Here is an 11,404-nt window from a genome sequence, read left to right as displayed (position 1 = left end):
ATGGAACAATCCTTTAAAAACTAATATGGCTGGAATCAAAGGAGTTTGAAAGGAATGTAACTGAGTTCTACTGTAACTAATAAAAATGTTAAATGTAACAAAGACCATATCCTTTCTTTGGATTTTTATTTAAATTCTGTATTAGGAATACATTTCTTTATTTTCCATTAAATTCTAAAGAATGTTTTATGTGTATTGACAACTATACATGAGTTATTTCAGCATATAATAACCAATCTGGTAACATACATTTTTATTATTAGGGCCAGCTGGACTAAGCAGCCTTGCCTGCAATAATACAAAATATGAAGTATAATATAAACGGTCAGCAAATAACAGCCAGTAGCATAAATTTCTCTTTGTCCTGACTGCATAGCCCTTTCATCTCTGCAGCTAGTTCCCACTGTCTCAGCAACTCATGTTCTTTTATGCACCTGTGCTGGAGTTAATAAGACATGACTGGTCTTATGATTCAGCAAAAATAAACGTACCTCTATACAACCTCTTATTAGCTGGTATGACATCACTGATCCAAAAGAAAAATCATCTCTGTAATCCTACATTGCATGTGACTGTTTATCTGTCATTAATAGACTATTTCACTGTATACTGCAAGTAAATATATAAGAAATAACAAACTACGAGAACATTGGTCTCTAGTAAGCAATGGTTGCAAGTACCAATGCCAAGCAAAAGAGAAATCCAAGTGTATTTCAGTCAACAAAATAGATATCTCTATAATGAACCAAATAATTATTTATTGAGGCTAGACCAGAGCCAATACTAAATTAGACCATGGCTGTTCCAATGAAGAACAACCTCCTTTAGATATGAGAAGCAGCACAATGTTACCGCAGTGAAGCTAGCCATTAGAGGGAGACATGATCATGCTTACTAAAACATATATATTATTATCCTAAAAGTTTGCCAGATGCCTTAGATAAATAGGTAATGTTGACTCTGTATGCACATTATTTCCTATGCATTTTGTACAGTAAGTATGAAGAATACTGCAAAAACAGAGCCACCTCATCTATTAAAGCTAAACCTGGCAGGTTTAAGAGTTTCATTGTATTTCCTGTTCATGTGGTGTATATATATTATGCAATATTATTTTATGGCAAAAACATAAGCAGCAAGATTTGAAAATCAGGCACTAAGAATTTGATCTTTCAGACATAGAGTTCCTTACTTAACTACACAAGAAGTTAAATAATACTTAGGAGAGTCAAGTAATACAGATGCAACAGTGTTTAGAGAAGTAATTCTCAACCAGGATGCTGTGGGATGCCATGCAATGTTAGCACTGTTAGGTGTGTGCACACATGACTCACAAAATAAACCCAGAGATTTCAATGAAGAATCCATAGTGTCAAAAACATTCTGACCTATTGTGGTCTGTGTCCTTTGTAATGGAAGAATTGCTCTATTATTTTTCTATAGTTGAACAATAAATGAAAGCTATGAGCTGGCATATTCCAAAGGGTGCCTTGAGGCTAAAGAAGTTGAGAACCACTGGGTTAGAAGTTGGATTCTATATGATCGCTCTGGAGCTCAATATTTTTAAAACATTCCCAAGATGTATCATAACATTACAGGAAAAGGCTGCCTGTCGGGAGAAAAATAATTAAAGTATTTGAAATAGAAAGTACACTGTTAGACCTTCCAATTGTGTTGCATCAGTATTCAAGCACCTCATCATTAAGATGCCAGCTCTAGTGTAAAAGGTTTTATAGAAAATAAAATGGTTTTGCAGAAACACTGATTAAAGGAGGCCAAATTTACAAAAATCAAGTCTTTGTTGCTGTCCAAAAAGACATTTGCAAGTTCAATGTGTAGGAAAAACTTTCTTCACAAATGAAAATCAAGTTCTATCACTCCATTAGCATTGAGTGGTTGTATGTCCAACTGCACAGTTGTGATCACGATTTTTTTTACAGGGAATTTTTTATATATGTAGCTGATTAGGGTTTGGTCAATGGTCCATGGTCAGCATATCATTTTGTAAAAATTTAATCCAGAAATGTTTAAAATCTGGATCCGATTTTAGCTAAGCCTGTGATGTTTGCACTGGAAAGGGAAAAATGGTGTTCCATTGTAGGGGATCTTTAACTGCACCATCCAAATAGTCCTGGAAGTAAATGTATTCTTGAATTTATAAATGGGGATTCCAGAACTTTCCTTCATGCGCTACTTGATATAAAACAAAAAACCCAGAACTGGTGCCATTTTTTCAGTTACAGAAAATAATGAAAGCAAAAGGTTGCAGTTGTGCTTCTGGGAATCTCAATTAGACAACAAATATTTCTCATAGTCATAGATAGTCTTCTTAAACAGAAATATTGGGCATATAACCTTTGACAGATTTGCCCATCCCTTTTTCAAGTGAACATAATGCTTATAGAAGGAGGTATAGTAACAGTGTTAAATGCTGGGATCTTTATCTACCACCATTCTACATTACTTCAAAGAGACACATGAGAAAAACAAAAGGTCAGGCATTCAAAAGTACTTTAAATACTTACTCTAAATACACACATTACAAAATTGTACTGGAAAGTACTTAGGATGAGTCTAAAATATATTTAGCACTTATGTTTCTGGTGTCTTTCCAGAGATTTAAGCTAAAAAGGACTTGGTGAATATTTATATTAATATTTCAGTACCTTTAAGTTGCTTCAAGTTCAGTTTTAAGCATGTGAAAAGGTGAGGTGTGGGCATTAGACTTTACGTCTGTCCTGCCTGACTAGAACATCCATATTTTGAAACCAAACTCTAACTGAAGTCATACTGGAATTCTCCTATTGAAAGAACAGGAGTTGAAACATTGAGAGTATGTCTACTGTACCTCCATGCCAAATCTGGGAATGCTGCCATGAAGCACACCCTGCCCACTTGCTTCCACTTGTTCATACACATCAAAATTAGGCAGAGTAGCCAGCCTAGCACAGCCCCAGCACCAATTTTAGGCATTCTCTCAGACAGGTTTATTGTGCAGTCACAGCTCTGCTGAGGCTGCCTCATTTTCAAGATTTGGCACACACTGAGTGGGTGGGTTGCACTTCATGGCAGCATTCCTGGGCTTAACAAAGAGGCTGACAAGCCCTAAGGTATTGTTTCTATAATACGTCAAAACATGACTGAGAAGATCAGACAAAATGTCCAGAGCTGGCATACAATGGGAGACTGACGGCAGTTTGTTTTCACAGGAAGTTTGTATCCAATGTTGCGTATCTTTCTTCAGACACCACAGCCTAGATATACAAAGCTCCCTCCCCACCTCTTTTGAAAAATAAATTATCAAAGATTTGGATTCAGGTATTAAATGCAAACTAGCAAAGTTTGTTGATGACACCAACCAATGGGGGAGCGTGATCATGCTCGAAGACAGGCTGGCAATACAGGCCGACCTGGACAGACTCACAAGGTGGGCAGACCTCTCAACCTGATGTTGTTTAATATGAAGAAATGTAAAGTGTTCCATCCGGGAAGAAATAATCCACAATGCACTTTGAGGCTCAGCAGTGCTACATTTGCGAGCACCTCATCTGAACAAGACCTGGGTGTTGTGATAGACAACAAAATTAATACGAGCCACCAATCCAATGCTGTAGCTGGCAGAGCTAATCAAACACTGGTATGCATCTACCGAAGCATCTTGAGCAAAGCTAAGGATGTCATCCTCCCTCTCTACTTAGCCTTGGTGAGACCGCAGCTGGAGTACTAGGTCAAGTTCTCGGCACCGCACTTCAGGAAGGATGTGGAGAAGCTTGAGAGAGTCCAAAGGATGGCCACAAATATGAGTAGAGGCCTAGAGACCAGGTCATATGAGGAGAGGCTGAAAGACTTGGGACTGTTCAGCCTGGAAAAGAGAAGACTGAGAGGGGACTTGGTGGCAGCCCAAAAGTAATCAAGGGCATACATCAGGGCCTGGGGAAGCATCCATTCACCAAGGTCCCCCAGGAGAGGACAAGAAATAATGGGCACAAACTGATTGAGGATCACTTCAGGCTAGACATAAGGAAAAACTTCTTTACAAGTTGAGTACCGAGGGTTTAGAACAAGCTCCCCCCAGAGGTGGTACAATCATCCACCCTGGTGATCTTCAGAAAGCATCTTGATGCCCACCTTGCTCGAGTCATCTGATCCCAGCAGTCTTTCCTGCCCAAGTGCAGGGGAGCTGGAGCTGATGATCTGTAAGGTCCCTTCCAGCCCCTAACAACTATGCAACTATGAAATTGCTAGAAAATATCTCACTGAATTCAATGGAAGTTTGATTGTGTTTTAGGACTTCAGCGGAGGCATCTCAAGTAGCAACTTCTGAATATTTGCTGCAAGAAAATTGTATAAGTCTCTCCTGATGTGCATCTATAAAAGCCAACACATTTTAATCTTAGAAGTTGGCACTTACTGGAAGTCAGTCAAATACCATACCAGGAAATATTAATTGAATGAGGTTTAGGTACAGTGTCCTGCAGCCATTTTTAAATGAGCAGGGACTTAATACACATGACAGTGAGGTGTTTTATTTAGAGTGGCTGTCCAGGAACCACACTAATTAAAACACCGCCCCCAACCCCCAAGCATGTGTATAGGCAGCCTATACTAGTAGAAATGTTAACTTCTTTTTTTAAAGGGGGTGAGGGAAATTCAGTGTTTTAGCTGTTGACTCTCTTGAAAATGGAAGAAAATGACATCACAGATATGCTAAAGAATCTAAGAACATTTCCCTTGTGTGCACTCAGTTTCTGTTTTTGTTTGTTTTTTCTTTGACTGCAAGACAGATTGGTGTAGCAAACATTTGTTTTTAGTCCAATACTAGCTTTGATCTTTCACTAATAAAAGAAAAAAACACATTTTCAATTGGGCTATGAAGTATTAAGTTTGCAGTCCCTGCTGCTGCTCTGTTGAGGTTTTTCCTGCATCTGTATGAAAAGTTTCCAATAAGCCTCTTCAAGAAGAGATGTCATGAAAAGGGCAGAGACAGAAGTATGAAACCACCAGTGATAAAAACCATCAGGAATCTCTTGTGTGCATATATATATATATACACTATAGACAAATTTGTTCAGCAAGCAACATACTTTATGGATACATTCTATTTAACATCTCACCTGATGCCTTCTTTGCTTTTATTAATGCATATTATTCAAAACAGTATATAAGGTTGCTATGGAAATACACAGCACAAGAAAGCTGCTGCTCATTCCATAAGGGGATCTGTTTCCTGAACTTGTGTTTAGCCTTCTGTTATGACCCTCATTACAACTATCAGAAGAATGACAATTTCATTTCAGAGCAACTTCCACAATTTTGAAATTTGATGGATTGCTTCCATCCAAAGTCACTTACCTAAACATCAATTATAAAACTTAAGTCTCTCTCTCTCTGTATAAGTATTTCTCCATGAAAAGTTTCACCTTGGAAGAAACTTTATTATATAAACAATATTCCAATCAACTTCCAGATCCTTTATCATCTTAACTAATCAGAATAGCTCAAGATTTTCTGAAATAAATTGTAACACATTTCCCAATTAATAAATTATACCATTCCTAAGAACTAGACTTGTTCACTTGTAGACAGAAGTACTTTTAACATCTGAAAACATGCCTGGAATCCCAGAACTCCCGAGCTGTAACACTGATCCGACACTAATTTTCTTTATGCCTATTAGCAAGTCACTTTTTATTACTAGCTAATAGGGCTGTGCAAAGCCTCAGTTGCTGATTCAATTCGGAGGAGATTCGGCCCAATTCGGCAACCGAATCTCTGAATCCAAATCAAATCAGGAGACCGATTAATCTCTCCAAATCAAATTGGAAGCTTTCAATTTGGTTTGGAGAGGTGTGATGATTTGAACTTAGACATAGCTTTATATGTTTTTTCTACATACCTCAAGGTACCAGGTGGCTTGTAAACTCTGAGATGGTGAGGCGAATGAAGCATCCCACAGAAGCATGGGGGAGTCCCCAGCGCACACAGTGGCGGACCCAGAAGTGGACCAGAAGCACTTCTAGGTTCACTTCTGGGTCCACTGTGGAACACGCGGGGGACCCTGCCCCCTAGCTCAGTGACTGGTGCCTCCTGGGTCCCCCTGCAGCTGATCACTGAGCCAGGGGGCTGGCAGGGGGTCTGCTGCTGAGCACACAGGGGGCTCCCCCACGCTCCTGTCAGATGCTCCTTCTGCCCCACCATCTCAGTGTTCACCAGCGCCTGGTACCTCGAGGTATGTAGAAAAAAATATTTAAATCTGTGTCTATGGCTGAATCACTGATTCTCCAAATCAGAATCAAATCTTCAGATTTGGATTCGGCTGAATCAAATCGGGACAGTGACCCAAATAAGCAAATCAAATCACTGTCCCCTGAATCAGGCTGAATCCAAATCTGAATTGAATACAGCCCGCTTCTCACACATGTACTAGCTAAGAATAAGGATACAGAGTATACTGATCAACTCTCTAAATGCCACAAAACAGGAAGGGTGCACAAACACTTTAAAGGATTTGATTACAATTCAACATATCTTGAAACACTGGAGACTTAGAGCATAGACAACAAAATGAAAGTCAACAAATACAAATGTAAGGTATCCCACATGAGGAATAAGAAACAGATGGACAAACACAAAATGGGAGACAACAGGCTTGACAGTTTCACTGCCAAGAAAGAACTGGGGAGTATGGTGGATCACATCATTATTGAGTCAGCAATATCACACTGTCACAAAATATGCAAATAAAGTTTTGGGTTGCATTAATAGAAGAATTTTATGGGAAGTGATATTCTCTGGTTAGGCCTCAGCTGGAATACTGTGTCCAGTCTGGGGCACTGAATTTTAAAAGCGATATAAAGAAGCAAGACAGGGTCCATTGGTGACTAAAGATGATGATAAATGGGTTGGAATATGAGCTATAAGAGGGAAGGTTGGTGGAAGTAAGTACATTTAGTTTGGAGAAAGGGCAGTTAAATAGGAATCGCAATAGCAGTTTTCAAATATTTGAAAAGCTGCTGTAAAAAGGTGGGGAAACGCTGTTCTTTCTTGCCACAAAAGGCAGGACACAAACAATGGATTTAAACTACAACAAAGCATACTTAAATTAATTTTTTGGAAAATTTCCTAACTATAAAAGCAGTAAAACAATGGAACAAGCTGTCTAGGAAAGTTGCATTGTGGAATGTCCTTCATTGGACATCTTGAAAAACAGGCTGGACAGACATACATATGGAACAGTTTAGGAACAGCAAATCTTGCTTCTATGCAGGGATGGTCTACATCAGTGGTTTTAAACCTTTTTACATTCAAAGACCTTTGTTAAATTCAGGGCACCCCATCCGACTCAGGACATCCCTCAGAAAATGCCAGCTCTTAGCTTTCACTCATTTTTTGACTACAGGAAAAAGAACAATTTTTTTGGTTGCAAAGAATTAAGAAAGATTGCAACAGGTCATTCCTATTTGAAATCTCTGATTTTATCCTGTGAATCATATTTTCATACCCAACAATATTAATATTGTGAGATAGCCTTGAAAGGATTTCAGATTATGCTGGTTGAAAATTACTGATCCTCATGATCTCTGAAGTTCTCCCAACCCTAAAATTCTATTATTTGACTTTTCTGCCTCACTTTCTCCATTTGCCAGATCAAGACAAACTCATTTGCCTCATAGATAACATTTGTGAAGCACCTGGAAAAGTTCAATGTTTAATCAGAGCTGTCACTCCATGCAAATACTGCTATTCAAGACACAAGCCTTTGTAGAGCTCTTTATATAATAATAAAGAGTAGGCAAGTAGCCAACTTCCCAAGTTTACTGTAATTTATAAACTTTAGATCTGATAAATTGTAGCAATAAGGCAAATGAAACAGAAATCATATTTTGGATTATAAAGGTCATTTTTAATGTTTTACCTTTTCAATATGTAAATATAAAATTTTGCTTGTGCGCTAGGCTGTCAGTGCTACTAACTGCTCCCAGGAAAGAGCTCCAAAAATCTCTTCGCAAGTCATCAGTCGAATCTCTCTTTCACGTCCAGGAGAGCAAACCCAAACCAGGGCTGTCTTAAGTATGCAAAATAAAAAGCTACTCACTTTAAAAAAAATTAACAATCAAGGAAGGATTAAGCAGGTCTCAAAACAATCATTTTGAAACTAGAAGTCTTGCTTACAGTATTGAATTGTAATCTTAGGCTTAGACTTGGTTTTATTCATGGCATGATCTTAAATACTTGAAGGCTGCCACAACAGCTCCGAAGACACAAATTTGAATCCAGCTCTGGGCTTGTGCCACATGCTGTCCCCCGTTTATGAACTGCAAATGGGAACCTGGTTGTGTAGACAGAGGTGTCTAAGGTGATGCTAGCCAAATCATTCCATTCTGTGCTTTTGGTTAAAAAAAGCGGCATGTTCTAACCACAGCAGCTCTGCAGGCTTCCAGGTTCTGGAAGACCTTTCATCTTTAACTTGATTTTACTTACACTAATTTTATATGGGTGTAACTTTGTTACTCTTAATTTATTCCAGTGCAAATGATAGAAGAGTTAGATCCCAAAATGTTCACCACAGGAAAATCACAAGAATAAAGGAGAAAAAATAGGGCTTTTCCTGCTAACATTTTTGATTATGAGAAAGGCCTTTTAAGATCATCAAGTCCACATCTTACAAGCAGAGGAACATCCCCTAGAGTATATTTTTCCAATGCTTTCTTTGTCCAGTCCTGGGGTTTTTTTCCAGGTGGTTGCTGATAGATAAGTATCTCTGTTCCAAGGTATAATCTGTTTAAGTATTTTCTATTTGTAGCATAGACCTATTTTAATGGGAAAATATCTTGTGCCCCATAAAAGAAAATCTGAGAGGAGAAACATTTACAAAGATCCTGTACATCATAAACTACTATTACAGAAAACATGCCAAGATTTGCTCTTTCAGAAAGATTAACAAAATTATATCAGACTCTTTAAATTGTAACCCCTTTGATCCAAGCAGCCAGTCAAAATGTAGAGTTTCATGGGTTGTTTCAGTTAGGAAGAGAAATTAAAACTGGATCCAGATGTTTTTGATGCAATCCTGTGACCGTTTAGTGTTCAGACAGCAACCAACTACAAAAGGGTATTGAGCATGCATTGCGTGCTGACCGCTATTCTCTGGTGGACTATGCCTTAGTTGTTGTTCCTCATAAAAACAAAATTGTGATGGTTCTAACTGAAAATATACAGTTACTCACTGGGCACATCTACATGACACATTTACTGCTGAGTTGCCTATTTAGCTCCTCAGTAAAATGTCAGCGTTGACACATGCAGCCCTATTAGGCCACAGTAAACTAATAAACACTGCCATAGGATAGTACTGCCCAACACAAGTACTCAGAGCTGACCTGAGCAGGGTGCAGGGCCTGGGGCAAATCAGCTCATGCAGGGCCCCACCCCTGCTCCAATTCCCCAGGATGTAAAAAAGCTGCCACCGCCATTGGCAACGATGGCATTGGCGCTGGGGGGAAGGGGTAGCAAGCAGCTGGATGCAGAGCTGCCACTCCGCCCAGCTCTGTGCCACCGCTGCTCCACCCTGCTTTGCAGGGCCCACCAAAGCACGGGGCCCAGGGTGGTCACCCCGATTTGCACCCCCCCCAGGGACAGCCCTGCAATTACTATCCTATGGTGGCATTATTTAGTGCACCATAATGAATGTATAGACACTGACAGGGCTGACTGAGTCATGAGGTTGCTTTATGGGGCCTGCTGGCTAGCCCCACACTGAATCACCCTTGTGCCCCAGCCAGCCCCTCCACAGCATGTTGAGCCAGGTCAGAGCAGCCCTGGGCTGGCAGGCTGATCCCACCAGGAACACTGGCTGCTCCACCCTGGCTCAGTGTGCTACAGTCCCAGGCACACATATAAACACTCCACCCAGGAGCAATAAGCTCCAAAGCAAACTGCACTGGAGTTTATTCAGTTGAATTAATTTCACCTGTAGATGCACCCATTACATTTTCCACATACCAGTTAATACTTTTGGTTTTTACATTTGTCCTTATGTGACTTTTCTCCTCTTTTTATTTCTTAAAAGGAGATATTTTATTGAAATATTTTACTATATTTTGCACACGTGAAAAAATCCAGATTGCTAGCAAAGCCTAGAGTTGCATAGGGCTATTTGGACCCCTAAGTCCACCATTCAGGCACCACAGACATTTTACAACCATGAGTGCCTATGTTCCTGTCAATCAGCCTTCACAAATCCAGATAAGCAGAGGCTGATCTAGAGGGAGCACAGGGGTATGGCTAAACCTGCCTTTCGGATCATATCCAACCTGGAAGCCCTGGAGACTTTCCTTAAATCTTCAGAGGCTGTAAGAATCTCACTCCTTTCCCTTCATGCTCAGGTACATCCCCTTCCTTACCCTTCCCCACACTCTCCCCTCCTGTTGCTTTCCCCCGTCTGGGGCAGGATTAAGCTTCAAAGTTGCTCCTCGGATGGGCTCAGCTGGGAACTGTGAATACAGGAGAGGCGATGGGCAGGGAGTTCCCCTTTCCCATGCCTGCTCCCCAGGAGGCCAAGCAGTGCAGGGGAGCCTACCCCCAACCCATCTTGTTGCTACAGCTGTTACTGTTCCCAGCCAATATGTACCCCAGCTGGTGCTGGCAGGAGCAGCTTTGAAGATTCCCCATCCCTGGGGAAGCTGCCCAAACACTGAAAGGAAGGCCATGGTACAGGACATATTTATTATATCTGCTAGGGTTGCACTAAACTGGAAGGCTTCTGGTCTGAGGGTGAACTAACATGTTACACTTAGACCCTACTAAATCTGTAAAAGGTTAAACTATTAAAGTTAGACTGGGCTGGAGCAGTCATCTGTTAAGGGTTAATACTGTTTCTTTCCTGCACAGCTCCGAATTGCCAATAGAGGGCCAATGGTGAGGAGGGGTGTGGCTGGGAGCTAGGATACTTGAGCTCTACCCCTGTTCTGGGTAGGGGTGGGGAGAGACTGGGAGTGGTGCATCCTGGGAAGCTGGAAGACTACAAATTGTTCATTTTATCTCCATAGAGCAGACTGAAGTTACCTAAAGTGAGCTAAGTACTAGTAGCATGGCCCAGAGTTAACCCTCTGTCAAAGTGCCATAACTTTGAGATGGTTGGAAAACACTTATCCTGAGTTAACAGGCTTTAATGTTTTAAGTGCCCGTAGTATGATCTAAGTGTAATGTGTAACTTGACTTTGAGATTAGTCATTAAATCATAGAGATCCAAGTCATTCAGTGATATAACCCCAGGTTCTTCTATTGTGTACCAGGCAAATGTCCTGAACTATTAACAAGGTTAGACACCTATTTACATTCTTATGATTGCAGCAGCTAGGATATAAAAATATTCACTCTACGAAATGTTCATCAATAGGAATGA

Source organism: Alligator sinensis, unplaced genomic scaffold (genome assembly GCF_000455745.1).
Source record: "Alligator sinensis unplaced genomic scaffold, ASM45574v1 scaffold150_1, whole genome shotgun sequence".
Taxonomy (NCBI): domain Eukaryota; kingdom Metazoa; phylum Chordata; order Crocodylia; family Alligatoridae; genus Alligator; species Alligator sinensis.
The sequence above is the reverse complement of the archived record's forward strand: the minus strand, read 5'-3'. Positions refer to the sequence as shown.